Source organism: Camelus ferus, chromosome 36 (genome assembly GCF_009834535.1).
Source record: "Camelus ferus isolate YT-003-E chromosome 36, BCGSAC_Cfer_1.0, whole genome shotgun sequence".
Classification (NCBI taxonomy): domain Eukaryota; kingdom Metazoa; phylum Chordata; class Mammalia; order Artiodactyla; family Camelidae; genus Camelus; species Camelus ferus.
This window is the reverse complement of record NC_045731.1, coordinates 8,876,164-8,903,013: the sequence shown is the minus strand read 5'-3', so window position 1 is coordinate 8,903,013 and position 26,850 is coordinate 8,876,164.

The window sequence follows — 26,850 nt, the reverse complement described above, 5'->3', positions numbered from 1 at the left end:
TGCGTGGAGGTCAGCCCCAAACCTCCCCCACACACTCTGCCGTGTTCCGGGATTCTGAGATTGGGGATGTTCCGTCTTCTGTCTGCAGCGCCTGGGATCACGTAGGAACCAACCGCGTGTTTTCTACGAGTGTCTAACACTGCGGGCTGCAGGGAGAAATGCGGGGGTTAGGCTGGAAATGCAGGTAGCATCTAGTGCCTCCCCCTGGACAGGGGAGTTAATTAGCGGACTTCCCCCTGCCAGGCAACACCTGTGACATCAGGCAGCTGCGTGGAGGGCGGCCCTCAACCTCCCCCACTCACTCGTACTTGATCCGGAATTCTGAGTGTGGGTAGGTTCCCTCTTCGATCTGCAGCGCCTCTTATCTCCTAGGAGCCTTCCGCTTGACTTCATCGAGTGTCTCCTAGTGCGGGATGCCGGGGAAAGGCGGGGGTTGGGCTGGAAATGCAGCTAGAATCTACTGCCTCCACTTGGACAGGAGAGGAAATTAGCGGAATTCCCCCTGCAAGGCAACACCGGTGACACATGACAGCTGCGTGGAAAGTGGCCCCAAACCTCCCCCACACACTCGGCCGTGATCCGGAATTGTGAGTGTGGGGAGGTTCCGTCTTCTGTCTGTAGCGCCTGGGATCTCCTAGGAGCCCACCAAGTGTATTCCCCGAGTACTCTTAGTGCGGGCTTCAATGGAAAAGTGGGGGTTGTTTTGGAAATGCAGGTAGCATCTAGTGCCTACTCCAGTACAGGGGAGGTAATAAGCGGACTTCCCCCTGCCAGGCAAAACCTGTGACACCATGCAGATGCGTGGAGGGCGGCCCCAAACCTCCCGCACACACTCGGCCGTATTTTGGGATTCTGAGTGTGGGGATGTTCTGTCTTCGGTCTGCAGTGCCTGGGATCTCCTAGGAGCCCACGTCGTGTCTTCCCCTAGTGTCTCTTAGTGCGGGATGCCTGGGAAATTCGGGGGTTGGGCTGGAAATTCAGGTAGCTTCTAGTGCCTCCCCCTGGACAGGGGAGTTAATTAGCGGAATTCCCCCTGCTAGGAAACACCTGTGACACCAGGCAGCTGCGTGGTTGTTGGCCCCAAACTTTCCCCACAAACTCGGCCGTGTTTCGGAATTCTGAGTGTGTGGAGGTTCCGTCTTCTGTCTGCAGCAACTGGGAACTCCTAGGAGCCCTCCACGTGTATTCCTCGAGTGTCTACTAGCGCGGGCTGCCGGGGAAAAGCGGGGGTTAGGCTGGAAATGCAGGTAGCATCTAGTGCCTCCCCCTGGACATGGGAGGTAATTAGCGTACTTCCCCCTGCCAGGCAACACCTGTGACACCAGGCAGCTGAGTGGTGGGCGGCCCCAAACCTGCCCCACACAATCGGACGTGTTCCGGGATTCTGAGTGAGGGGAGGTTCCGTTTTCTGTCTGCTGGGCCTGGGATCTCCTAGGAGCCCTCGGCGTGTCTTCCCCAAGTGTTTCTTAGTGCGGGATGCAGGGGAAAGTCGGGGGATGGGCTGGAAATTCAGGTAGCTTTAAGTGCCTCCCCCTGGACAGGGGAGGTAATTAGCGGAATTCCCCCTGCAAAGAAACACCTGTGACTCCAGGCAGCTGCGTGGAGGTTGGCCCCAAACTTTCCCCAAAAACTCGGCCGTGTGTCAGAATTCTGAGTGTGGGTAGGATCCCTCTTCTGTCTGCAGCGCCTGGGATCTCCTAGGAGCCGTCCGCGTGACTTCCTCGAGTGTTTCCTAGTGCGGGCTGCCGGGGAAAGGCGGGGGTTGGGCTGGAAATGCAGGTAGCATCTAGTGCCTCCACCTGGACAGGGGAGGTAATTAGCGGAATTCCCCTTGCCAGGCAACACCTGTGACACCAGGCAGCTGCGTGGAAGGCGGCCCCAAACCTCCCCCTCTCACTCGTACGTGATTCCGAATTCTGAGTGTGGGTAGGTTCCCTCTTCTGTCTGCAGCGCCTCGGATCTCCTAAGAGCCCTCCGCTTGACTTCCTCGAGTGTCTCTTAGTGCGGGATTCCGGGGAAAGGCGGGGGTAGGGCTGGAAATGCAGGTAGCATCTAGTGCCTTCCCCTGGACAGGGGAGGTAATTAGCGGACTTCCCCCTGCCAGACAACACCTGTGACAACAGGCAGCTGCGTGGAGGGCGGCCCCAAACCTCCCCCACACACGCAGCCGTGTTCCAGAATTCTGAGTTTGGGGAGGTTCCGTCTTCTGTCTGCAGCGACTGGGATCTCCTAGGAGACCTCCGCTTGTCTTCCCCGAGTATCTACTTGTGCGTGTTGCCGGGGAAATGCGGGGGTTAGGCTGGAAATGCAGGTAGCATCTAGTGCCTTCCCCTGGACAGGGGAGGTAATTAGCGTAATTCCCCCTGCCATGCAACACCTGTGACACCAGACAGTTTCGTGGAGGGCGGCCCCAAACCTCCCCCACACACTCATACGTGATCCGGAAATCTGAGTGTGGGGAAGTTCCGTCTTCTGACTGCAGTGCCGGGGATCACCTAGGAGCCATCCTCGTGTCTTCCCCGAGTGTCTCCTAGTGCGGGCTGCATGGGAAATGAGGGGGTTGGGCTGGAAATTCAGGTAGCATCTAGTGCCTCCCCCGTACAGGGGAGGTTATTAGCGGAATTCCCAATGCAATGCAACACCTGTGACACCCTGCATCTGCGGGAAGGGCGGCCACAATCCTACCCAACACACTCAGCCGTGTTCCGGATTTCTGAGTGTTGGGATGTTCCGTCTTCTGTCTGCAGCGCCTGGGATCTCCTAGGAGCCCTCCCATTGTCTGCTCCGAGTGTCTCCTAGTGCGGGCTGCCAGGGAATTCAGGGGTTGGGCTGGAAATGCAGATAGCATCCAGTGCCTCCCCCTGGACAGGGGAGGTAATTAGCGGACGTCCCCCTGCCAGGCAACACCTTTGAACCAGGCATCTGCGTGGAGGTCGGCCGAAAACCTCCACCACACACTCATACGTGATCCAGAATTCTGAGTGTGGGGAGTTTCCGTCTTCTGTCTGCAGCGCCTGGGATCACGTAGGAACCAACCGCGTGTTTTCAACGAGTGTATAATACTGCGGGCTGCCGGGGAAATGCGGGGGTTAAGCTGGAAATGCAGGTAGCATCTAGTGCCTCCCCCTGGACAGGGGAGGTAGTTAGTGGACTTACACCTGCCAGGCAAAACCTGTGACACCTTGCAGATGCGTGGAGGGCGGCCCCAAACCTCCCCCACACACTCGGGCGTGTTCCGGGATTCTGAGTGTGGGGATGTTCTGTCTTCTGTCTGCAGCGCCTGGGATCCCCTAGGAGCCCCCCAATTGTCTTCCCCGATTGTCTCCTAAGGCGAGCTGCCAGGGAATGCGGGGGTTGGGCAGGAAATGGAGGTAGCATCTAGTGCCTCCCCCTGGAATGGGGAGGTAATTAGTGGACTTCCCCCTGCAAGGCAACACCTGTGACAACAGGCAGCTGCGTGGTGGGCGGCCCCAAAACCTCCCCCACACAATCGGACGTGTTCCGGGATTCTGAGTGTGGGGAGGTTCCGTTTTCTGTCTGCAGTGCCTGGGATCTCCTAGGAGCCCACGTCGGGTCTTCCCCCAGTGTCTCTTAGTGCGGGATGCCTGGGAAATTCGGGGGTTGGGCTGGAAATTCAGGTAGCTTCTAGTGCCTCCCCCTGGACAGGGGAGGTAATTAGTGGAATTCCCCCTGCTAGGAAACACCTGTGACACCAGGCAGCTGCGTGGAGGTTGGCCCCAAACTTTCCCCACAAACTCGGCCGTGTTTCGGAATTCTGAGTGTGTGGAGGTTCCGTCTTCTGTCTGCAGCGCCTGGGATCTCCTAGGAGCCCTCCACGTGTATTCCTCGAGTGTCTACTAGCGCGGGCTGCCGGGGAAAAGCGGGGGTTAGGCTGGAAATGCAGGTAGCATCTAGTGCCTCCCCCTGGACATGGGAGGTAATTAGCGGACTTCCCCCTGCCAGGCAACAACTGTGACACCAGGCAGCTGCGTGGAAGGCGGCCCCAAACCTCCCCCACACACTCGTACTTGATCCGGAATTCTGAGTGTGGGGAGTTTCCGTCTTCTTTCTGCAGCGCCTGGGATCTCCTAGGAGCACTCCGCGTGTCTTGACCTAGTGTCTCCTAGTGCGGGCTGCAGGGGAAATTCGGGGGATCGGCTGGAAATGCATGTAGCATCTAGTGCCTCCCCCTGGACAGGGGAGATAATTAGAGGAGTTCCCCCTGAGATGCAACACCTATGAAACCTGGCAGCTGCATGGAGGGCGGCCCCATACCTCCCACTCACACTCGGGCGTGTTCCGGATTTCTGAGTGTGGGGAGGTTCCTTATTCAGTCTACAGTGCCTGGGATCTCCTAGGAGCCCTTCACATTTCTTCCTCGAGTGTCTCCTAGTGCGGGCTTCCGGGGAATGGAGGGGTTTCGGCTGTAAATGCAGGTAGCATCTAGTATCTCCACATGGACATTTGAGGAAATTAGCGGAATTCCCCCTGCCAGGCAAACAACTGTGACACCAGGCAGCTGCGTGGAGGGCGGCCCCAAACGTCCCCCTCTCACTCGTACGTGATTCCGAATTCTGAGTGTGGGTAGGTTCCCTCTTCTGTCTGCAGCGCCTCGGATCTCCTAAGAGCCCTCCGCTTGACTTCCTCGAGTGTCTCCTAGTGCGGGATCCCGGGGAAAGGCGGGGGTATGGCTGCAAATGCAGGTAGCATCTAGTGCCTTCCCCTGAACAGGGGAGGTAATTAGCGGAATTCCCCTGCCAGACAACACCTGTGACAACAGGCAGCTCTGTGGAGGGCGGCCCCAAAACTCCCCCACACACGCTGCCGTTTTCCAGATTTCTGAGTTTGGGGAGGTTCCGTCTTCTGTCTGCAGCGACTGGGATCTCCTAGGAGCCCTCCGCCTGTCTTCCCCGAGTATCTACTTGTGCGTGCTCCCAGGGAAATGCGGGGGTTAGGCTGGAAATGCAGGTAGCATCTAGTGCCTTCCCCTGGACAGGGGAGGTAATTAGCGTAATTCCCCCTGCCATGCAACACCTGTGACACCAGACAGTTTCGTGGAGGGCGGCCCCAAACCCCCCCCACACACTCGTACGTAATCCGGATATCTGAGTGTGGGGAAGTTCCGTCTTCTGACTGCAGTGCCGAGGATCACCTAGGAGCAATCTTCGTGTCTTTCCCGAGTGTCTCCTAGTGCGGGCTCCATGGGAAATGAGGGGGTTGGGCTGGAAATTCAGGTAGCATCTAGTGCCTCCCCCTGTACGGGGGAGGTTATTAGCGGAATTCCCCCTGCAATGCAACACCTGTGACACCCTGCAGCTGAGGGAAGGGCGGCCACAATCCTCCCGAACACCCTCGGCTGTGTTCCGGATTTCTGAGTGTTGGGATGTTCTGTCTTATGTCTGCAGCGCCTGGGATCTCCTAGGAGCCCTCCTGTTGTCTTCTCCGAGTGTCTCCTAGTGCGGGCTGCCGGGGAATTCAGGGGTTGGGCTGGAAATGCAGATAGCATCCAGTGCCTCCCCCTGGACAGGGGAGGTATTTAGCGGACTTCCCCCTGCCAGGCAACAACTTTGAACCAGGCAGCTGCGTGAAGGGCGGCCCCAAACCTCCCCCACACACTCGTACTTGATCCGGAATTCTGAGTGTGGGGAGTTTCCGTCTTCTAACTGCAGTGCTGGGGATCACCTAGGAGCCATCCTCGTGTATTCCCCTAGTGTCTCATATTGCGGGCTGCAAGGGAAATGAGGGGGTTGGGCTGGAAATGCAGGTAGCATCTAGTGCCTCCCCCTGGACAGGGGAGATAATTAGAGGAGTTCCCCCTGAGATGCAACACCTATGAAACCTGGCAGCTGCATGGAGGGCGGCCCCATACCTACCCCACACTCTCGGGCGTGTTCTGGATTTCTGAGTGTGGGGAGGTTCCGTATTCAGTCTACAGTGCCTGGGATCTCCTAGGAGCCCTTCACGTTTCTTCCTCGAGTGTCTCCTAGTGCGGGCTTCCGGGGAATGGAGGGGTTTCGGCTGTAAATGCAGATAGCATCTAGTATCCCCCACCTGGACATGGGAGGAAATTAGCGGAATTCCCCCTGCCAGGCAACAACTGTGACACCAGGCAGCTTCGTGGAGGGCGGCCCCAAACCTCCCGCTCTCACTCGTACGTGATTCCGAATTCTGAGTGTGGGTAGGTTCCCTCTTCTGTCTGCAGCTCCTCGGATCTGATAGGAGCCATTCGCTTGACTTCCTCGAGTGTCTCCTAGTGCGGGATGCCGGGGAAAGGCGGGGGTTGGGCTGGAAATGCAGCTAGCATCTACTGCCTCCACTTGGACAGGGGAGGAAATTAGCGGAATTCCCCCTGCAAGGCAACACCTGTGACACATGACAGCTGCGTGGAAAGTGGCCCCAAACCTCCCCCACACACTCGGCCGTGATCCGGAATTGTGAGTGTGGGGAGGTTCCGTCTTCTGTCTGTAGCGCCTGGGATCTCCTAGGAGCCCTTCACGTTTCTTCCTCGAGTGTCTCCTAGTGCGGGCTTCCGGGGAATGGTGGGGTTTCGGCTGTAAATGCAGATAGCATCTAGTATCCCCACCTGGACATGGGAGGAAATTAGCGGAATTCCCCCTGCCATGCAACACCTGTGACACCAGACAGTTTCGTGGAGGGCGGCCCCAAACCTCTCCCACACACTCGTACGTGATCCGGAAATCTGAGTGTGGGGAAGTTCCGTCTTCTGACTGCAGTGCTGGGGATCACCTAGGAGCCATCCTCGTGTCTTCCTCTAGTGTCTCTTAGTGCGGGTTGCAAGGGAAATTAGGGGGTTGAGCTGGAAATGCAGGTAGCAACTAGTGCCTCCCCCTGGACAGGGGAGATATTTAGAGGAGTTCCCCCTGAGATGCAACACCTATGAAAGCTGACAGCTGCATGGAGGGCGGCCCCATACCTCCCCCACACACTCGGACGTGTTCCGGATTTCTGAGTGTGGGGAGGATCCGTATTCAGTCTACAGTGCCTGGTATCTCCTAGGAGCCCTTCACGTTTCTTCCTCGAGTGTCTCCTAGTGCGGGCTTCCGGGGAATGGCGGGGTTTCGGCAGTAAATGCAGGTAGCATCTAGTATCTCCCCCTGGACAGGTGAGGTAATTAGCGGACTTCGCCCTGACAGGCAACACCTGTGACACCTGGCAGATGCGTGGAGGTCGCCCCTAAACCTCACCCACTCACTCGTACGTGATCCGGAATTCTGAGATTGGGGAGTTTCCGTCTTCTGTCTGCAGCGCCTGGGATCACGTAGGAACAACCACGTGTTTTCAACGAGTGTCTAATACTGCGAGCTGCCGGGGAAATGCGGGGGTTAGGCTGGAAATGCAGGTAGCATCTAGTGTCTCCCCCTGGACAGGGGAGGAAATTAGCGGACTTCCCCCAGCCAGGCAACAACTGTGACACCTGACAGCTGCGTGGTGTGCGGCCCCCAACCTCCCCCACTCACTCGTACGTGATCCGGAATTCTGAGTGTGGGTATGTTCCCTCTTCTGTCTGCAGCTCCTCGGATCTGATAGGAGCCATCCGCTTGACTTCCTCGAGTGTCTCCTAGTGCGGGATGCCGGGGAAAGGCGGGGGTTGGGCTGGAAATGCAGCTAGCATCTACTGCCTCCACTTGGACAGGGGAGGAAATTAGCGGAATTCCCCCTGCAAGGCAACACCTGTGACACATGACAGCTGCGTGGAAAGTGGCCCCAAACCTCCCCCACACACTCGGCCGTGATCCGGAATTGTGAGTGTGGGGAGGTTCCGTCTTCTGTCTGTAGCGCCTGGGATCTCCTAGGAGCCCACCACGTGTATTCCCCGAGTACTCTTAGTGCGAGCTTCAATGGAAAAGTGGGGGTTGTTTTGGAAATGCAGGTAGCATCTAGTGCCTCCTCCAGTACAGGGGAGGTAATAAGCGGGCTTCCCCCTGCCAGGCAAAACCTGTGACACCATGCAGATGCGTGGAGGGCGGCCCCAAACCTCCCCCACACACTCGGCCGTATTCCGGGATTCTGAGTGTGGGGATGTTCTGTCTTCTGTCTGCAGCGCCTGGTATCTCCTAGGAGCCCTCCACATGTCTTCCCCGATTGTCTACTACGGCGAGCTGCCGGAGAATGCGGGGGTTGGGCAGGAAATTCAGTTAGCATCTAGTGCCTCCCCCTGGATTGGGGAGGTAATTAGCGGAATTCCCCCTGCCAGGCAACACCTGTGACACCAGGCAGCTGCGTGGTGGGCGGCCCCAAACCTGCCCCACACAATCGGACGTGTTCCGGGATTCTGAGTGAGGGGAGGTTCCGTTTTCTGTCTGCAGTGCCTGGGATCTCCTAGGAGCCCTCGGCGTGTCTTCCCCTAGTGTCTCTTAATGCGGGATGCAGGGAAAGGCGGTGGTTGGTCTGGAAAATCAGGTAGATTCTAGTGCCTCCCCCTGGACAGGGGAGGAAATTAGCGGAATTCCCCCTGCCAGGAAACACCTGTGAAACCAGGAAGCTGCGTGGAGGTCGTCCCCAATCTTTCCCCACAAACTCGGCCGTGTTTCAGAATTCTGAGTGCGGGAAGGTTCCGTCATATGTCTGCAGCGCCTGGGATCTACTAGGAGCCATCCGCGTGTATTCCTCGAGTGTCTAATAGTGCGGGCTGCCGCGGAAAGAGGGGGTTAGGCTGGAAATGCTGGTAGCATCTAGTGCCTCCCCCTGGACAGGGGAGGAAATTAGCGGACTTCCTCCTGCCAGGCAACAACTGTGACACCAGGCAGCTGCGTCGAGGTCGGCCCCAAACCTCCCCAACTCCCTCGTACGTGATCCGGAATTCTCAGTGTGGGGAGGTTCCGTCTTCTGTCTGCAGCGCCTGTGATCTCCTAGGAGCCCTCCGAGTGTCTTCCCCGAGTGTCTCCTAGTGCGGGCTGCCGGGGAAATATGGGAGATTTCCTGGAAATGTAGGTAGCATCTAATGCCTCCCCCTGGACAGGGGAGGTATTTAGCGGACTTCCCCCTGCCAGGCTACAGATGTGACATGAGGCAGGTGGGTGGAGGGCGGCCCCAAACATCCCCCACACAGTCGGCCATGTTCCGGAATTCTGAGAGTGGGGAGTTTCCGTCTTCTGTCTACAGCGCCTGGGATCACGTAGGAACCAACCCCGTGTTTTCAACGAGTGTCTAATACTGCGGGCTGCCGGGGAAATGCGGGGGTTAGGCTGGAAATGCAGGTAGCATCTAGTGCCTCCACCTGGACTGGGGAGGTAATTAGCGGAATTCCCCCTGCCAGGAAACACCTGTGACACCAGGCAGCGGCGTCGTGGGCGGCCCCAAACCTCTCCCACTCACTCGTACATGATCCAGAATTCTGAGTGTGGGTAGGTTCCCTCTTCTGTCTTTAGCACCTGGGATCTCCTAGGAGCACACCGCGTGTATTTCCCGAGTGTCTCCAAGTGCGGGCTGCCGGGTAAATGTGGGGGATTGGCTGGAAATGCAGGTAGCATCTAGTGCCTCCCCCTGGACAGGGGAGGTAATTAGCGGAATACCCCCTGCCGGGCAACACAGGTGACACCAGGCAGCTGCGTGGAGAGCGGCCCCAAACCTCCCCCACACACTCGGCCGTGATCCGGTATTCTGAGTGTGGGGAGGTTCCGTCTTATGTCTGCAGTGCCTGATATCTCCTAGGAGCCATCCGCGTGTATTCCCCGAGTGTCTCATAGTGCGGGCTTCAATGGAAATGCGGGGTTGGGCTGGAAATGCAGGTAGCATCTGCTGCCACCTCCTGGAATGGGGAGGTAATTAGCGGACTTACCCCTGCCAGGCAACACCATTGACACCATGCATATGCGTGGAGGTCAGCCCCAATCCTCCCCCACACACTCATCCTTGTTCCGGGATTCTGAGAGTGGGGATGTTCCGTCTTCTGTCTGCAGCGCCTGGGATCACGTAGGAACCAACCGCGTGTTTTCAACGAGTGTCTAACACTGCGGGCTGCAGGGGAAATGCGGGGGTTAGGCTGGAAATGCAGGTAGCATCTAGTGCCTCCCCCTGGACATGGGAGGTAATTAGCGGACTTCACCCTGCCGGGCAACACCTGTGACATCAGGCAGCTGCGTGGTGGGCGGCCCCCAACCTCCCCAACTCACTCGTACGTGATCCGGAATTCTGAGTGTGGGTATGTTCCCTCTTCTGTCTGCAGCTCCTCGGATCTGATAGGAGCCATCCGCTTGACTTTCTCGAGTGTCTCCTAGTGCGGGATGCCGGGGAAAGGCGGGGATTGGGCTGGAAATGCAGGTTGCATCTAGTGCCTCCACTTGGACAGGGGAGGAAATTAGCGGAATTCCCCCTGCAAGGCAACACCTGTGACACATGATAGCTGCGTGGAAAGTGGCCCCAAACCTCCCCCACACACTCGGCCGTGATCCGGAATTGTGAGTGTGGGGAGGTTCCGTCTTCTGTCTGTAGCGCCTAGGATTTCCTAGGAGCCCACCACCTGTATTCCCCGAGTACTCTTAGTGCGGGATTCAATTGAAAAGTGGGGGTTGTTTTGGAAATGCAGGTAGCATCTAGTGCCTCCTCCAGTACAGGGGAGGTAATAAGCGGACTTCCCCCTGCCAGGCAAAACCTGTGACACCATGCAGATGCGTGGAGGGCGGCCCCAAACCTCCCCCACACACTCGGCCGTATTCCGGGATTCTGAGTGTGGGGATGTTCTGTCTTCTGTCTGCAGCGCCTGGTATCTCCTAAGAGCCCTCCACTTGTCTTCCCCGATTGTCTACTAAGGCAAGCTGCCGGGGAATGCGGGGGTTGGGCAGGAAATGCAGGTAGCATCTAGTGCCTCCCCATGGAATGGGGAGGTAATTAGCGGACTTCCCCCTGCCAGGCAACACCATTGACACCATGCACATGCGTGGAGGTCAGCCCCAATCCTCCCCCACACACTCATCCTTGTTCCGGGATTCTGAGAGTGGGGATGTTCCGTCTTCTGTCTGCAGCGCCAGGGATCACGTAGGAACCAACCGCGTGTTTTCAACGAGTGTCTAACACTGCGGGCTGCAGGGGAAATGCGGGGGTTAGGCTGGAAATGCAGGTAGCATCTAGTGCCTCCCCCTGGACATGGGAGGTAATTAGCGGACTTCCCCCTGCCGGGCAACACCTGTGACATCAGGCAGCTGCGTGGTGGGCGGCCCCCAACCTCCCCCACTCACTCGTACGTGATCCGGAATTCTGAGTGTGGGTATGTTCCCTCTTCTGTCTGCAGCACCTCGGATCTGTTAGGAGCCATCCGCTTGACTTCCTCGAGTGTCTCCTAATGCGGGATGCCGGGGAAAGGCGGGGGTTGGGCTGGAAATGCAGCTAGCATCTAGTGCCTCCACTTGGACAGGGGAGGAAATTAGCGGAATTCCCCCTGCAAGGCAACACCTGTAGCACATGACAGCTGCGTGGAAAGTGGCCCCAAACCTCCCCCACACACTCGGCCGTGATCCGGAATTGTGAGTGTGGGGAGGTTCCGGCTTTTGTCTGCAGCGCCTGGGTTCTCCTAGGAGCCCTCCACGTGTCTTCCCCGAGTGTCTCCTATTGCGGGCTTCAATGGAAAGACGGGGGTTGTGTTGGAAATGCAGGTAGCATCTAGTGCCTCCTCCTGTACAGGGGAGGAAATAAGCGGACTTCCCCCTGACAGGAAAAACCTGTGACACCAGGCATCTGCGTGGAGGGTGTCCCCAAATCTCCCCCACACACTCGGCCGTGTTCCGGGATTCTGAGTGTGGGGAGTTTCCGTTTTCTATCTGCAGTGCCTGGGATCTCCGAGGAGCATTCGGCGTGTCTTCCCGTAGTGTCCCTTAGTGCGAGATGCCAGGGAAATGCGGGGGTTGGGCTCGAAATTCAGGTAGCTTCTAGTTCCTCCCCCTGGAGAGGGGAGGTAATTAGCGGAATTCCCCCTGCCAGGAAACACCTGTGACACCAGGCAGCTTCGTCGAGGGCGGCCCCAAACCTCTCCCACTCACTCGTACGTTATCCGGAATTCTGAGTTTGGGTAGGTTCCCTCTTCTGTCTGCAGAGCCTGGGATCTCCTAGGATCCCTCCGCATGTCTTCCCAGATTGTCTCCTAAAGCAAGCTGCCAGGGAAACGGGGGTTGGGCTGGAAATGCAGGTAGCATCTGCTGCCTCCTCCTGGAATGGGGAGGAAATTAGCGGACTTCCCCCTGCCAGGCAACACCAGTGACACCATGCAAATGCCTGGAAGTCAGCCCCAAACCTCCCCCACACACTCGGCCGTGTTCCGGGATTCTGAGAGTGGGGATGTTCCGTCTTCTGTCTGCAGCGCCTGGGATCACGTAGGAACCAACCGCGTGATTTCAACGAGTGTCTAACACTGCGGGCTGCAGGAGAAATGCGGGGGTTACGCTGGAAATGCAGGTAGCATCTAGTGCCTCCCCCTGGACAGAGGAGGTAATTAGCGGACTTCCCCCTGCCAGGCAACACCTGTGAAATCAGGCAGCTGCGTGGTGGGCGGCCCCCAACCTCCCCCACTCACTCGTACGTGATCCGGAATTCTGAGTGTGGGTATGTTCCCTCTTCTGTCTGCAGCTCCTCGAATCTGATAGGAGCCATCCGCTTGACTTCCTCGAGTGTCTCCTAGTGCGGGATGCCGGGGAAAGGCGGGGGTTGGGCTGGAAATGCAGCTAGCATCTAGTGCCTCCACTTGGACAGGGGAGGAAATTAGCGGAATTCCCCCTGCAAGGCAACACCTGTGACACATGACAGCTGCGTGGAAAGTGGCCCCAAACCTCCCCCACACACTCGGCCGTGATCCGGAATTGTGAGTGTGGGGAGGTTCCGGCTTTTGTCTGCAGCGCCTGGGTTCTCCTAGGAGCCCTCCACGTGTCTTCCCCGAGTGTCTCCTATTGCGGGCTTCAATGGAAAGACGGGGGTTGTGTTGGAAATGCAGGTAGCATCTAGTGCCTCCTCCTGTACAGGGGAGGAAATAAGCGGACTTCCCCCTGACAGGAAAAACCTGTGACACCAGGCATCTGCGTGGAGGGTGTCCCCAAATCTCCCCCACACACTCGGCCGTGTTCCGGGATTCTGAGTGTGGGGAGTTTCCGTTTTCTATCTGCAGTGCCTGGGATCTCCGAGGAGCATTCGGCGTGTCTTCCCGTAGTGTCCCTTAGTGCGAGATGCCAGGGAAATGCGGGGGTTGGGCTCGAAATTCAGGTAGCTTCTAGTTCCTCCCCCTGGAGAGGGGAGGTAATTAGCGGAATTCCCCCTGCCAGGAAACACCTGTGACACCAGGCAGCTTCGTCGAGGGCGGCCCCAAACCTCTCCCACTCACTCGTACGTTATCCAGAATTCTGAGTTTGGGTAGGTTCCCTCTTCTGTCTGCAGCGCCTGGGATCTCATAGGATCCCTCCGCATGTCTTCCCAGATTGTCTCCTACAGCAAGCTGCCAGGGAAAAGGGGGTTGGGCTGGAAATGCAGGTAGCATCTGCTGCCTCCTCCTGGAATGGGGAGGAAATTAGCGGACTTCCACCTGCCAGGCAACACCAGTGACACCATGCATATGCCTGGAGGTCAGCCCCAAACCTCCCCCACACACTCGGCCGTGTTCCGGGATTCTGAGAGTGGGGATGTTCCGTCTTCTGTCTGCAGCGCCTGGGATCACGTAGGAACCAACCGCGTGATTTCAACGAGTGTCTAACACTGCGGGCTGCAGGAGAAATGCGGGGGTTACGCTGGAAATGCAGGTAGCATCTAGTGCCTCCCCCTGGACAGGGGAGGTAATTAGCGGACTTCCCCCTGCCAGGCAACACCTGTGAAATCAGGCAGCTGCGTGGTGGGCCGCCCCCAACCTCCCCCACTCACTCGTACGTGATCCGGAATTCTGAGTTTGGGTATGTTCCCTCTTCTGTCTGCAGCTCCTCGGATCTGATAGGAGCCATCCGCTTGACTTCCTCGAGTGTCTCCTAGTGCGGGATGCCGGGGAAAGGCGGGGGTTGGGCTGGAAATGCAGCTAGCATCTAGTGCCTCCACTTGGACAGGGGAGGAAATTAGCGGAATTCCCCCTGCAAGGCAACACCTGTGACACATGACAGCTGCGTGGAAAGTGGCCCCAAACCTCCCCCACACACTCGGCCGTGATCCGGAATTGTGAGTGTGGGGAGGTTCCGTCTTCTGTCTGTAGCGCCTGGGATCTCCTAGGAGTCCACCACGTGTATTCCCCGATTAGTCTTAGTGCGGGCTTCAATGGAAAAGTGGGGGTTGTTTTGGAAGTGCAGGTAGCATCTAGTGCCTCCTCCAGTAAAGGGGAGGTAATAAGCGGAATTCCCCCTGCCAGGCAAAACCTGTGACACCATGCAGATGCGTGGAGGGCGGCCCCAAACCTCCCCTACACACTCGGCCGTATTCCGGGATTCTGAGTGTGGGGATGTTCTGTCTTCTGTCTGCAGCGCCAGGGATCTCCTAGGAGCCCTCCACTTGTCTTCCCCGATTGTCTACTAAGGCGAGCTGCCGGGGAATGCGGGGGTTGGGCAGGAAATGCAGGTAGCATCTAGTGCCTCCCCCTGGAATGGGGAGGTAATTAGCAGACTTCTCCCTGCCAGGCAACACGTGAGACACCAGGCAGCTGCGTGGTGGGCGGCCCCAAACCTCCCCCACACAATCGGCCGTGTTTCGGAATTCTGAGTGTGTGGAGGTTCCGTCTTCTGTCTGCAGCGCCTGGGATCTCCTAGGAGCCCTCGGCGTGTCTTCCCCTAGTGTCTCTTAATGCGTGATGCCGGGGAAAGGCGGTGGATGGTCTGGAAAATCAGGTAGCTTCTAGTGCCTCCCCCTGGACAGGGGAGGTAATTAGCGGAATTCCCCCTGCCAGGAAACACCTGTGACACCAAGAAGCTGCGTGGAGGTCGTCCCCAAACTTTCCCCACAAACTCGGCCGTGTATCAGAATTCTGAGTGTGGGAAGGTTCCGTCATCAGTCTGCAGCGCCTGGGATCTACTAGGAGCCATCCGCGTGTATTCCTCGAGTGTCTAATAGTGCGGGCTGCCAGGGAAAAGAGGGGGTTAGGCTGGAAATGCTGGTAGCATCAAGTGCCTCCCCCTGGACTGGGGAGGAAATTAGCGGACTTCCTCCTGCCAGGCAACAACTGTGACACCAGGCAGCTGCGTCGAGGTCGGCCCCAAACCTCCCCAACTCCCTCGTACGTGATCCGGAATTCTCAGTGTGGGGAGGTTCCGTCTTCTGTCTGCAGCACCTGTGATCTCCTAGGAGACCTCCGAGTGTCTTCCCCGAGTGTCTCCTAGTGCGGGCTGCCGGGGAAATACGAGGGATTTCCTGGAAATGTAGGTAGCATCTAGTGCCTCCCCCTGGAAAGGGGAGGTATTTAGCGGACTTCCCCCTGCCAGGCTACAGATGTGACATGAGGCAGGTGGGTGGAGGGCGGCCCCAAACATCCCCCACACAGTCGGCCATGTTCCGGAATTCTGAGTGTGGGGATGTTCTGTCTTCTGTCTGCAGCGCCTGGGATCTCCTAGGAGCCCTCGACTTGTCTTCCCCGATTGTCTACTATGGCGAGCTGCCGGGGAATGCGGGGGTTGGGCAGGAAATGCAGGTAGCATCTAGTGCCTCCCCCTTTAATGGGGAGGTAATTAGCGGACTTCCCCCTGCCAGGCAACACCTGTGACACAAGGCAGCTGCGTGGTGGGCGGCCCCAAACTTGCCCCACACAATCGGACTTGTTCCGGGATTCTGAGTGAGGGGAGGTTCCGTTTTCTGTCTGCAGTGCCTGGGATCTCCTAGGAGCCCTCGGCGTGTCTTCCCCTAGTGTTTCTTAGTGCGGGATGCAGTGGAAAGTCGGGGGATGGGCTGGAAATTCAGGTAGCTTTAAGTGCCTCCCCCTGGACAGGGGAGGTATTTAGCGGAATTCCCCCTGCAAACAAACACCTGTGACACCAGGCAGCTGCGTGGAGGTTGGCCCCAAACTTTCCCCAAAAACTCGGCCGTGTTTCAGAATTCTGAGTGTGGGTAGGATCCCTCTTCTGTCTGCAGCGCCTGGGATCTCCTAGGAGCCGTCCGCGTGACTTCCTCGAGTGTTCCGTGGTGCGGGCTGCCGGGGAAATGCGGTGGTTGGTCTGGAAAATCAGGTAGCTTCTAGTGCCTCCACCTGGAATGGGGAGGTAATTAGCAGACTTCCCCCTGCCAGGCAACACCTGTGACACCAGGCAGCTGCGTGGTGGGCGCCCCAAACCTCCCCCACACAATCGGCCGTGTTTCGCAATTCTGAGTGTGTGGAGGTTCCGTCTTCTGTCTGCAGCGCCTGGGATCTCCTAGGAGCCCTCCACGTGTATTCCTCGAGTGTTTAGTAGTGCGGGCTGCCGGGGAAATGCAGGGGTTAGGCTGGAAATGCAGGTAGCATCTAGTGCCTCCCCCTGGACATGGGATGAAATTAGCGGACTTCCCCCTGCCAGGCAACAACTTTGACACCAGGCAGCTGCGTGGAGGGCGGCCCCAAACCTCCCCCACACAATCGGCCGTGTTTCGCTATTCTGAGTTTGGGGAGGTTCCGTCTTCTGTCTGCAGCGACTGGGATCTCCTAGGAGCCCTCCGCCTGTCTTCCCCGAGTATCTACTTGTGCGTGCTGCCGGGGAAATGCGGGGTTTAAACTGGAAATGCAGGTAGCATCTAGTGCCTTCCCCTGGACAGGGGAGGTAATTAGCGTAATTCCCCCTGCCATGCAACACCTGTGACACCAGACAGTTTCGTGGAGGGCGGCCCCAAACCTCCCCCACACACTCGTACGTGATCCGGAAATCTGAGTGTGGGGAAGTTCCGTCTTCTGACTGCAGTGCTGGGGATCACCTAGGAGCCATCCTCGTGTCTTCCCCTAGTGTCTCATATTGCGGGCTGCAAGGGAAATGAGGGGGTTGGGCTGGAAATGCAGGTAGCATCTAGTGCCTCCCCCTGGACAGGGGAGATATTTAGAGGAGTTCCCACTGAGATGCAACACCTATGAAACCTGGCAGCTACATGGAGGGCGGCCCCATACCTCCCCCACCCCCTCGGGCGTGTTCCGGATTTCTGAGTGTGGGGAGGTTCCGTATTCAGTCTACAGTGCCTGGGATCTCCTAGGAGCCCTTCACGTTTCTTCCTCGAGTGTCTCCTAGTGCGGGCTTCCGGGGAATGGTGGGGTTTCGGCAGTAAATGCAGGTAGCATCTAGTATATCCCCCTGGACAGGTGAGGTAATTAGCGGACTTCGCCCTGACAGGCAACACCTGTGACACCTGGCAGATGCGTGGAGGTCGCCCCTAAACCTCACCCACTCACTCGTACGTGATCCGGAATTCTGAGAGTGGGGAGTTTCCGTCTTCTGTCTGCAGCGCCTGGGATCACGTAGGAACCAACCACGTGTTTTCAACGAGTGTCTAATACTGCGGGCTGCCGGGGAAATGCGGGGGTTAGGCTGGAAACGCAGGTAGCATCTACTGTCTCCCCCTGGACAGGGGAGGTAATTAGCGGACTTCCCCCTGCCAGGCAACACCTGTGAAACCTGGCAGATGCGTGGAGGTCGCCCCTAAACCTCACCCACTCACTCGTACGTGATCCGGAATTCTGAGTGTGGGTATGTTCCCTCTTCTGTCTGCAGCTCCTCGGATCTGATAGGAGCCATCCGCTTGACTTCCTCGAGTGTCTCCTAGTGCGGGATGCCGGGGAAAGGCGGGGGTTGGGCTGGAAATGCAGCTAGCATCTAGTGCCTCCACTTGGACAGGGGAGGAAATTAGCGGAATTCCCCCTGCAAGGCAACACCTGTGACACATGACAGCTGCGTGGAAAGTGGCCCCAAACCTCCCCCACACACTCGGCCGTGATCCGGAATTGTGAGTGTGGGGAGGTTCCGTCTTCTGTCTGTAGCGCCTGGGATCTCCTAGGAGTCCACCACGTGTATTCCCCGATTAGTCTTAGTGCGGGCTTCAATGGAAAAGTGGGGGTTGTTTTGGAAGTGCAGGTAGCATCTAGTGCCTCCTCCAGTAAAGGGGAGGTAATAAGCGGAATTCCCCCTGCCAGGCAAAACCTGTGACACCATGCAGATGCGTGGAGGGCGGCCCCAAACCTCCCCTACACACTCGGCCGTATTCCGGGATTCTGAGTGTGGGGATGTTCTGTCTTCTGTCTGCAGCGCCAGGGATCTCCTAGGAGCCCTCCACTTGTCTTCCCCGATTGTCTACTAAGGCGAGCTGCCGGGGAATGCGGGGGTTGGGCAGGAAATGCAGGTAGCATCTAGTGCCTCCCCCTGGAATGGGGAGGTAATTAGCAGACTTCTCCCTGCCAGGCAACACGTGAGACACCAGGCAGCTGCGTGGTGGGCGGCCCCAAACCTCCCCCACACAATCGGCCGTGTTTCGGAATTCTGAGTGTGTGGAGGTTCCGTCTTCTGTCTGCAGCGCCTGGGATCTCCTAGGAGCCCTCGGCGTGTCTTCCCCTAGTGTCTCTTAATGCGTGATGCCGGGGAAAGGCGGTGGATGGTCTGGAAAATCAGGTAGCTTCTAGTGCCTCCCCCTGGACAGGGGAGGTAATTAGCGGAATTCCCCCTGCCAGGAAACACCTGTGACACCAAGAAGCTGCGTGGAGGTCGTCCCCAAACTTTCCCCACAAACTCGGCCGTGTATCAGAATTCTGAGTGTGGGAAGGTTCCGTCATCAGTCTGCAGCGCCTGGGATCTACTAGGAGCCATCCGCGTGTATTCCTCGAGTGTCTAATAGTGCGGGCTGCCAGGGAAAAGAGGGGGTTAGGCTGGAAATGCTGGTAGCATCAAGTGCCTCCCCCTGGACTGGGGAGGAAATTAGCGGACTTCCTCCTGCCAGGCAACAACTGTGACACCAGGCAGCTGCGTCGAGGTCGGCCCCAAACCTCCCCAACTCCCTCGTACGTGATCCGGAATTCTCAGTGTGGGGAGGTTCCGTCTTCTGTCTGCAGCACCTGTGATCTCCTAGGAGACCTCCGAGTGTCTTCCCCGAGTGTCTCCTAGTGCGGGCTGCCGGGGAAATACGAGGGATTTCCTGGAAATGTAGGTAGCATCTAGTGCCTCCCCCTGGAAAGGGGAGGTATTTAGCGGACTTCCCCCTGCCAGGCTACAGATGTGACATGAGGCAGGTGGGTGGAGGGCGGCCCCAAACATCCCCCACACAGTCGGCCATGTTCCGGAATTCTGAGTGTGGGGATGTTCTGTCTTCTGTCTGCAGCGCCTGGGATCTCCTAGGAGCCCTCGACTTGTCTTCCCCGATTGTCTACTATGGCGAGCTGCCGGGGAATGCGGGGGTTGGGCAGGAAATGCAGGTAGCATCTAGTGCCTCCCCCTTTAATGGGGAGGTAATTAGCGGACTTCCCCCTGCCAGGCAACACCTGTGACACAAGGCAGCTGCGTGGTGGGCGGCCCCAAACTTGCCCCACACAATCGGACTTGTTCCGGGATTCTGAGTGAGGGGAGGTTCCGTTTTCTGTCTGCAGTGCCTGGGATCTCCTAGGAGCCCTCGGCGTGTCTTCCCCTAGTGTTTCTTAGTGCGGGATGCAGTGGAAAGTCGGGGGATGGGCTGGAAATTCAGGTAGCTTTAAGTGCCTCCCCCTGGACAGGGGAGGTATTTAGCGGAATTCCCCCTGCAAACAAACACCTGTGACACCAGGCAGCTGCGTGGAGGTTGGCCCCAAACTTTCCCCAAAAACTCGGCCGTGTTTCAGAATTCTGAGTGTGGGTAGGATCCCTCTTCTGTCTGCAGCGCCTGGGATCTCCTAGGAGCCGTCCGCGTGACTTCCTCGAGTGTTCCGTGGTGCGGGCTGCCGGGGAAATGCGGTGGTTGGTCTGGAAAATCAGGTAGCTTCTAGTGCCTCCACCTGGAATGGGGAGGTAATTAGCAGACTTCCCCCTGCCAGGCAACACCTGTGACACCAGGCAGCTGCGTGGTGGGCGCCCCAAACCTCCCCCACACAATCGGCCGTGTTTCGCTATTCTGAGTTTGGGGAGGTTCCGTCTTCTGTCTGCAGCGACTGGGATCTCCTAGGAGCCCTCCGCCTGTCTTCCCCGAGTATCTACTTGTGCGTGCTGCCGGGGAAATGCGGGGTTTAAACTGGAAATGCAGGTAGCATCTAGTGCCTTCCCCTGGACAGGGGAGGTAATTAGCGTAATTCCCCCTGCCATGCAACACCTGTGACACCAGACAGTTTCGTGGAGGGCGGCCCCAAACCTCCCCCACACACTCGTACGTGATCCGGAAATCTGAGTGTGGGGAAGTTCCGTCTTCTGACTGCAGTGCTGGGGATCACCTAGGAGCCATCCTCGTGTCTTCCCCTAGTGTCTCATATTGCGGGCTGCAAGGGAAATGAGGGGGTTGGGCTGGAAATGCAGGTAGCATCTAGTGCCTCCCCCTGGACAGGGGAGATATTTAGAGGAGTTCCCACTGAGATGCAACACCTATGAAACCTGGCAGCTACATGGAGGGCGGCCCCATACCTCCCCCACCCCCTCGGGCGTGTTCCGGATTTCTGAGTGTGGGGAGGTTCCGTATTCAGTCTACAGTGCCTGGGATCTCCTAGGAGCCCTTCACGTTTCTTCCTCGAGTGTCTCCTAGTGCGGGCTTCCGGGGAATGGTGGGGTTTCGGCAGTAAATGCAGGTAGCATCTAGTATATCCCCCTGGACAGGTGAGGTAATTAGCGGACTTCGCCCTGACAGGCAACACCTGTGACACCTGGCAGATGCGTGGAGGTCGCCCCTAAACCTCACCCACTCACTCGTACGTGATCCGGAATTCTGAGAGTGGGGAGTTTCCGTCTTCTGTCTGCAGCGCCTGGGATCACGTAGGAACCAACCACGTGTTTTCAACGAGTGTCTAATACTGCGGGCTGCCGGGGAAATGCGGGGGTTAGGCTGGAAACGCAGGTAGCATCTACTGTCTCCCCCTGGACAGGGGAGGTAATTAGCGGACTTCCCCCTGCCAGGCAACAACTGTGACACCTGACAGCTGCGTGGAAAGTGGCCCCAAACCTATCCCACACACACGGCCGTGATCCGGAATTGTGAGTTTGGGGAGGTTCCGGCTTTAGTCTGCAGCGCCTGGGATCTCCTAGGAGCCCTCCACGTGTCTTCCCCGAGTGTCTCCTATTGCGGGCTTCAATGGAAAGTCGGGGGTTGTTTTGGAAATGCAGGTAGCATCTAGTGCCTCCTCCTGTACAGGGGAGGAAATAAGCGGACTTCCCCCTGCCAGGAAAAACCTGTGACACCAGTCAGCTGCGTGGAGGGTGTCCCCAAATCTCCCCCACACACTCGGCCGTGTTCCGGGATTCTGAGTTTGGGGAGGTTCCGTTTTCTATCTGCAGTGCCTGGGATAACCGAGGAGCATTCGGCGTGTCTTCCGTAGTGTCCCTTAGTGCGAGATGCCAGGGAAATGCGGGGGTTGGGCTGGAAATTCAGGTAGCTTCTAGTTCCTCCCCCTGGAGAGGGGAGGTAATTAGCGGAATTCCCCCTGCCAGGAAACACCTGTGACACCAGGCAGCTTCGTCGAGGGCGGCCCCAAACCTCTCCCACTCACTCTTACGTTATCCGGAATTCTGAGTTTGGGTAGTTTCCCTCTTCTGTCTGCAGCGCCTGGGATCTCCTAGGATCCCTCCGCATGTCTTCCCCGATTGTCTCCTACAGCAAGCTGCCAGGGAAACGGGGGTTGGGCTGGAAATGCAGGTAGCATCTGCTGCGTCCTCCTGGATTGGGGAGGCAATTAGCGGACTTCCCCCTGATAGGCAACACCAGTGACACCATGCATATGCGTGGAGGTCAGCCCCAAACCTCCCCCACACACTCGGCCGTGTTCCGGGATTCTGAGATTGGGGATGTTCCGTCTTCTGTCTGCAGCGCCTGGGATCACGTAGGAACCAACCGCGTGTTTTCAACGAGAGTCTAACACTGCGGGCTGCAGGGGAAATGCGGGGGTTAGGCTGGAAATGCAGGTAGCATCTAGTGCCTCCCCCTGGACAGGGGAGTTAATTAGCGGACTTCCCCCTGCCAGGCAACACCTGTGACATCAGGCAGCTGCGTGGAGGGCGGCCCCCAGCCTCCCCCACTCACTCGTACTTGATCCGGAATTCTGAGTGTTGGTAGGTTCCCTCTTCGATCTGCAGCGCCTCTTATCTCCTAGGAGCCATCCGCTTGACTTCATCGAGTGTCTCCTAGTGCGGGATGACGCGGAAAGGCGGGGGTTGGGCTGGAAATGCAGGTAGCATCTAGTGCCTCCACTTGGACAGGGGAGGAAATTAGCGGAATTCCCCCTGCAAGGCAACACCGGTGACACATGACAGCTGCGTGGAAAGTGGCCCCAAACCTCCCCCACACACTCGGCCGTGATCCGGAATTGTGAGTGTGGGGAGGTTCCGTCTTCTGTCTGTAGCGCCTGGGATCTCCTAGGAGCCCACCGCGTGTATTCCCCGAGTACTCTTAGTGCGGGCTTCAATGGAAAAGTGGGGGTTGTTTTGGAAATGCAGGTAGCATCTAGTGCCTCCTCCAGTACAGGGGAGGTAATAAGCGGACTTCCCCCTGCCAGGTAAAACCTGTGACACCATGCAGATGCGTGGAGGGCGGCCCCAAATCTCCCGCACACACTCGGCCGTATTTTGGGATTCTGAGTGTGGGGATGTTCTGTCTTTTGTCTGCAGTGCCTGGGATCTCCTAGGAGCCCACGTCCTGTCTTCCCCTAGTGTCTCTTAGTGCGGGATGCCTGGGAAATTCGGGGGTTGGGCTGGAAATTCAGGTAGCTTCTAGTGCCTCCCCCTGGACAGGGGAGTTATTTAGCGGAATTCCCCCTGCTAGGAAACACCTGTGACACCAGGCACCTGCGTGGTTGTTGGCCCCAAACTTTCCCCACAAACTCGGCCGTGTTTCGGAATTCTGAGTGTGTGAAGGTTCCGTCTTCTGTCTGCAGCACCTGGGATCTCCTAGGAGCCCTCCACGTGTATTCCTCGAGTGTCTACCTGCGCGGGCTGCCGGGGAAAAGCGGGGGTTAGGCTGGAAATGCAGGTAGCATCTAGTGCCTCCCCCTGGACATGGGAGGTAATTAGCGTACTTCCCCCTGCCAGGCAACACCTGTGACACCAGGCAGCTGCGTGGTGGGCGGCCCCAAACCTGCCCTACACAATCGGACGTGTTCCAGGATTCTGAGTGAGGGGAGGTTCCGTTTTCTGTCTGCTGTGCCTGGGATCTCCTAGGAGCCCTCGGCGTGTCTTCCCCAAGTGTTTCTTAGTGCGGGATGCAGGGGAAAGTCGGGGGATGGGCTGGAAATTCAGGTAGCTTTAAGTGCCTCCCCCTGGACAGGGGAGGTAATTAGCGGAATTCCCCCTGCAAAGAAACACCTGTGAGACCAGGCAGCTGCGTGGAGGTTGGCCCCAAACTTTCCCCAAAAACTCGGCCGTGTTTCAGAATTCTGAGTGTGGGTAGGATCCCTCTTCTGTCTGCAGCGCCTGGGATCTCCTAGGAGCCGTCCACGTGACTTCCTCGAGTGTTTCCTAGTGCGGGCTGCCGGGGAAAGCGGGGGTTGGGCTGAAAATGCAGGTAGCATCTAGTGCCTCCACCTGGACAGGGGAGGTAATTAGCGGAATTCCCCTTGCCAGGCAACACCTGTGACACCAGGCAGCTGCGTGGAAGGCGGCCCCAAACCTCCCCCACTCACTCGTACGTGATTCCGAATTCTGAGTGTGGGTAGGTTCCCTCTTCTGTCTGCAGGGACTCGGATCTCCTAAGAGCCCTCCGCTTGACTTCCTCGAGTGTCTCTTAGTGCGGGATTCCGGGGAAAGGCGGGAGTAGGGCTGGAAATGCAGGTAGCATCTAGTGCCTCCGCCTGGACAGGGGAGGAAATTAGCCGAATTCCCCCTGCCAGGCAACAGCTGTGACACGAGTCACCTGGGTGGAGGGCGGCCCCAAACCTCCCCCACACACTCGGCCATGTTCCGGAATTCTGAGTGTGGGGAGGTTCCGTCTTCTGTCTGCAGCTCCTGGGATCTCCTAGGAGCCCTCCACGTCTATTCCTCGAGTGTCTAGTAGTGCGGGCTGCCGGGGAAAAGCAGGGGTTAGGCTGGAAATGCATTTAGAATCTAGTGCCTCCCCCTTGATATGGGAGGTAATTAGTGGATTTCCCCCTGCCAGGCAACAACTGAGACACCAGGCAGCTGCATGGAGGGCGGCCCCATACCTACCCTCTCACTCGTACGTGATTCCGAATTCTGAGTGTGGGTAGGTTCCCTCTTCTGTCTGCAGCGCCTCGGATCTTCTAAGAGCCCTCCGCTTGACTTCCTCGAGTGTCTCCTAGTGCGGGATGCCGGGGAAAGGCGGGGGTAGGGCTGGAAATGCAGGTAGCATCTAGTGCCTTCCCCTGGACAGGGGAGGTAATTAGCGGAATTTCCCCTGCCAGACAACACCTGTGACAACAGGCAGCTGCGTGGAGAGCGGCCCCATACCTCCCCCACACACACGGCCGTGTTCCAGAATTCTGAGTTTGGGGAGGTTCCGTCTTCTGTCTGTAGCGACTGGGATCTCCTAGGAGCCCTCCGATTGTCTTCCCCGAGTATCTACTTGTGCGTGCTGTCGGGGAAATGCGGGGGTTAGGCTGGAAATGCAGGTAGCATCTAGTGACTTCACCTGGACAGGGGAGGTAATTAGCGTAATTCCCCCTGCCATGCAACACCTGTGACACCAGACAGTTTCGTGGAGGGTGGCCCCAAACCTCTCCCACACACTCGTACGTGATCCGGAAATCTGAGTGTGGGGAAGTTCCGTATTCCGACTGCAGTGCTGGGGATCACCTAGGAGCCATCCTCGTGTCTTCCTCTACTGTCTCATAGTGCGGGTTGCAAGGGAAATGAGGGGGTTGGGCTGGAAATGCAGGTAGCAACTAGTGCCTCCCCCTGGACAGGGGAGATATTTAGAGGAGTTCCCCCTGAGATGCAACACATATGAAACCTGGCAGCTGCATGGCGGGCGGCCCCATACCTCCCCCACACACTCGGGCGTGTTCCGGATTTCTGAGTGTGGGGAGGTTCCGTATTCAGTCTACAGTGCCTGGGATCTCCTAGGAGCCCTTCACGTTTCTTCCTCGAGTGTCTCCTAGTGCGGGCTTCCGGGGAAATGCGGGGTTTCGGCAGTAAATGCAGGTAGCATCTAGTATCTCCCCCTGGACAGGTGAGGTAATTAGCGGACTTCGCCCTGACAGGCAACACCTGTGACACCTGGCAGATGCGTGGAGGTCGCCCCTAAACCTCACCCACTCACTCGTACGTGATCCGGAATTCTGAGATTGGGGAGTTTCCGTCTTCTCTCTGCAGCGCCTGTGATCACGTAGGAAACAACCACATGTTTTCAATGAGTGTCTAATACTGCGAGCTGCCAGGGAAATGCGGGGGTTAGGCTGGAAATGCAGGTAGCATCTAGTGTCTCCCCCTGGACAGGGGAGGAAATGAGCGGACTTCCCCCTGCCAGGCAACAACTGTGAAACCTGACAGCTGCGTGGTGGGCGGCCCCCAACCTCCCCCACTCACTCGTACGTGATCCGGAATTCTGAGTGTGGGTATGTTCCCTCTTCTGTCTGCAGCTCCTCGGATCTGATAGGAGCCATCCGCTTGACTTCCTCGAGTGTCTCCTAGTGCGGGATGCCGGGGAAAGGCGGGGGTTGGGCTGGAAATGCAGCTAGCATCTAGTGCCTCCACTTGGACACGGGAGGAAATTAGCGGAATTCCCCCTGCAAGGCAACACCTGTGGCACATGACAGCTGCGTGGAAAGTGGCCCCCAACCTCCCCCACACACTCGGCCGTATTCCGGGATTCTGAGTGTGGGGATGTTCTGTCTTTTGTCTGCAGCGCCTGGTATCTCCTAGGAGCCCTCCAATTGTCTTCCCCGATTGTCTACTATGGCGAGCTGCCGGGGAATGCGGGGGTTGGGCAGGAAATGCAGGTAGCATCTAGTGCCTCCCCCTGGAATGGGGAGGTAATTAGCGGACTTCCCCCTGCCAGGCAACACCTGTGACACCAGGCAGCTGCGTGGTGGGCGGCCCCTAACCTCCCCCACTCACTCGTACGTGATCCGGAATTGTGAGTGTGGGGAGGTTCCGTCTTCTGTCTGTAGCGCCTGGGATCTCCGAGGAGCCAACCACGTGTATTCCCCGAGTACTCATAGTGCGGGCTTCAGTGGAAAAGTGGGGGTTGTTTTGGAAATGCAGGTAGCATCTAGTGCCTAATCCAGTACAGGGGAGGTAATAAGCGGGCTTCCCGCTGCCAGGCAAAACTTGTGACACCATGCAGATGCGTGGAAAGTGGCCCCAAACCTCCCCCCACACTCGGCCGTGATCCGGAATTGTGAGTGTGGGGAGGTTCCGTCTTCTGTCTGCAGTGCCTGGGATCTCCTAGGAGCCCTCGGCGTGTCTTCCCCTAGTGTCTCTTAATACGGGATGCTGGGGAAAGGCGGTGGTTGGTCTGGAAAATCAGGTAGCTTCTAGTGCCTCCCCCTGGACAGGGGAGGTAATTAGCGGAATTCCCCCTGCCAGGAAACACCTGTGACACCAGGAAGCTGCGTGGAGGTCGTCCCCAAACTTTCCCCACAAACTCGGCCGTGTTTCAGAATTCTGAGTGTGGGAAAGTTCCGTCATATGTCTGCAGCGCCTGGGATCTACTAGGAGCCATCCGCGTGTATTCCTCGAGTGTCTAATAGTGCGGGCTGCCGGGAAAAAGAGGGGGTTAGGCTGGAAATGCTGGTAGCATCTAGTGCCTCCCCCTGGACAGGGGAGGAAATTAGCGGACTTCCTCCTGCCAGGCAACAACTGTGACACCAGGCAGCTGCGTCGAGGTCGTCCC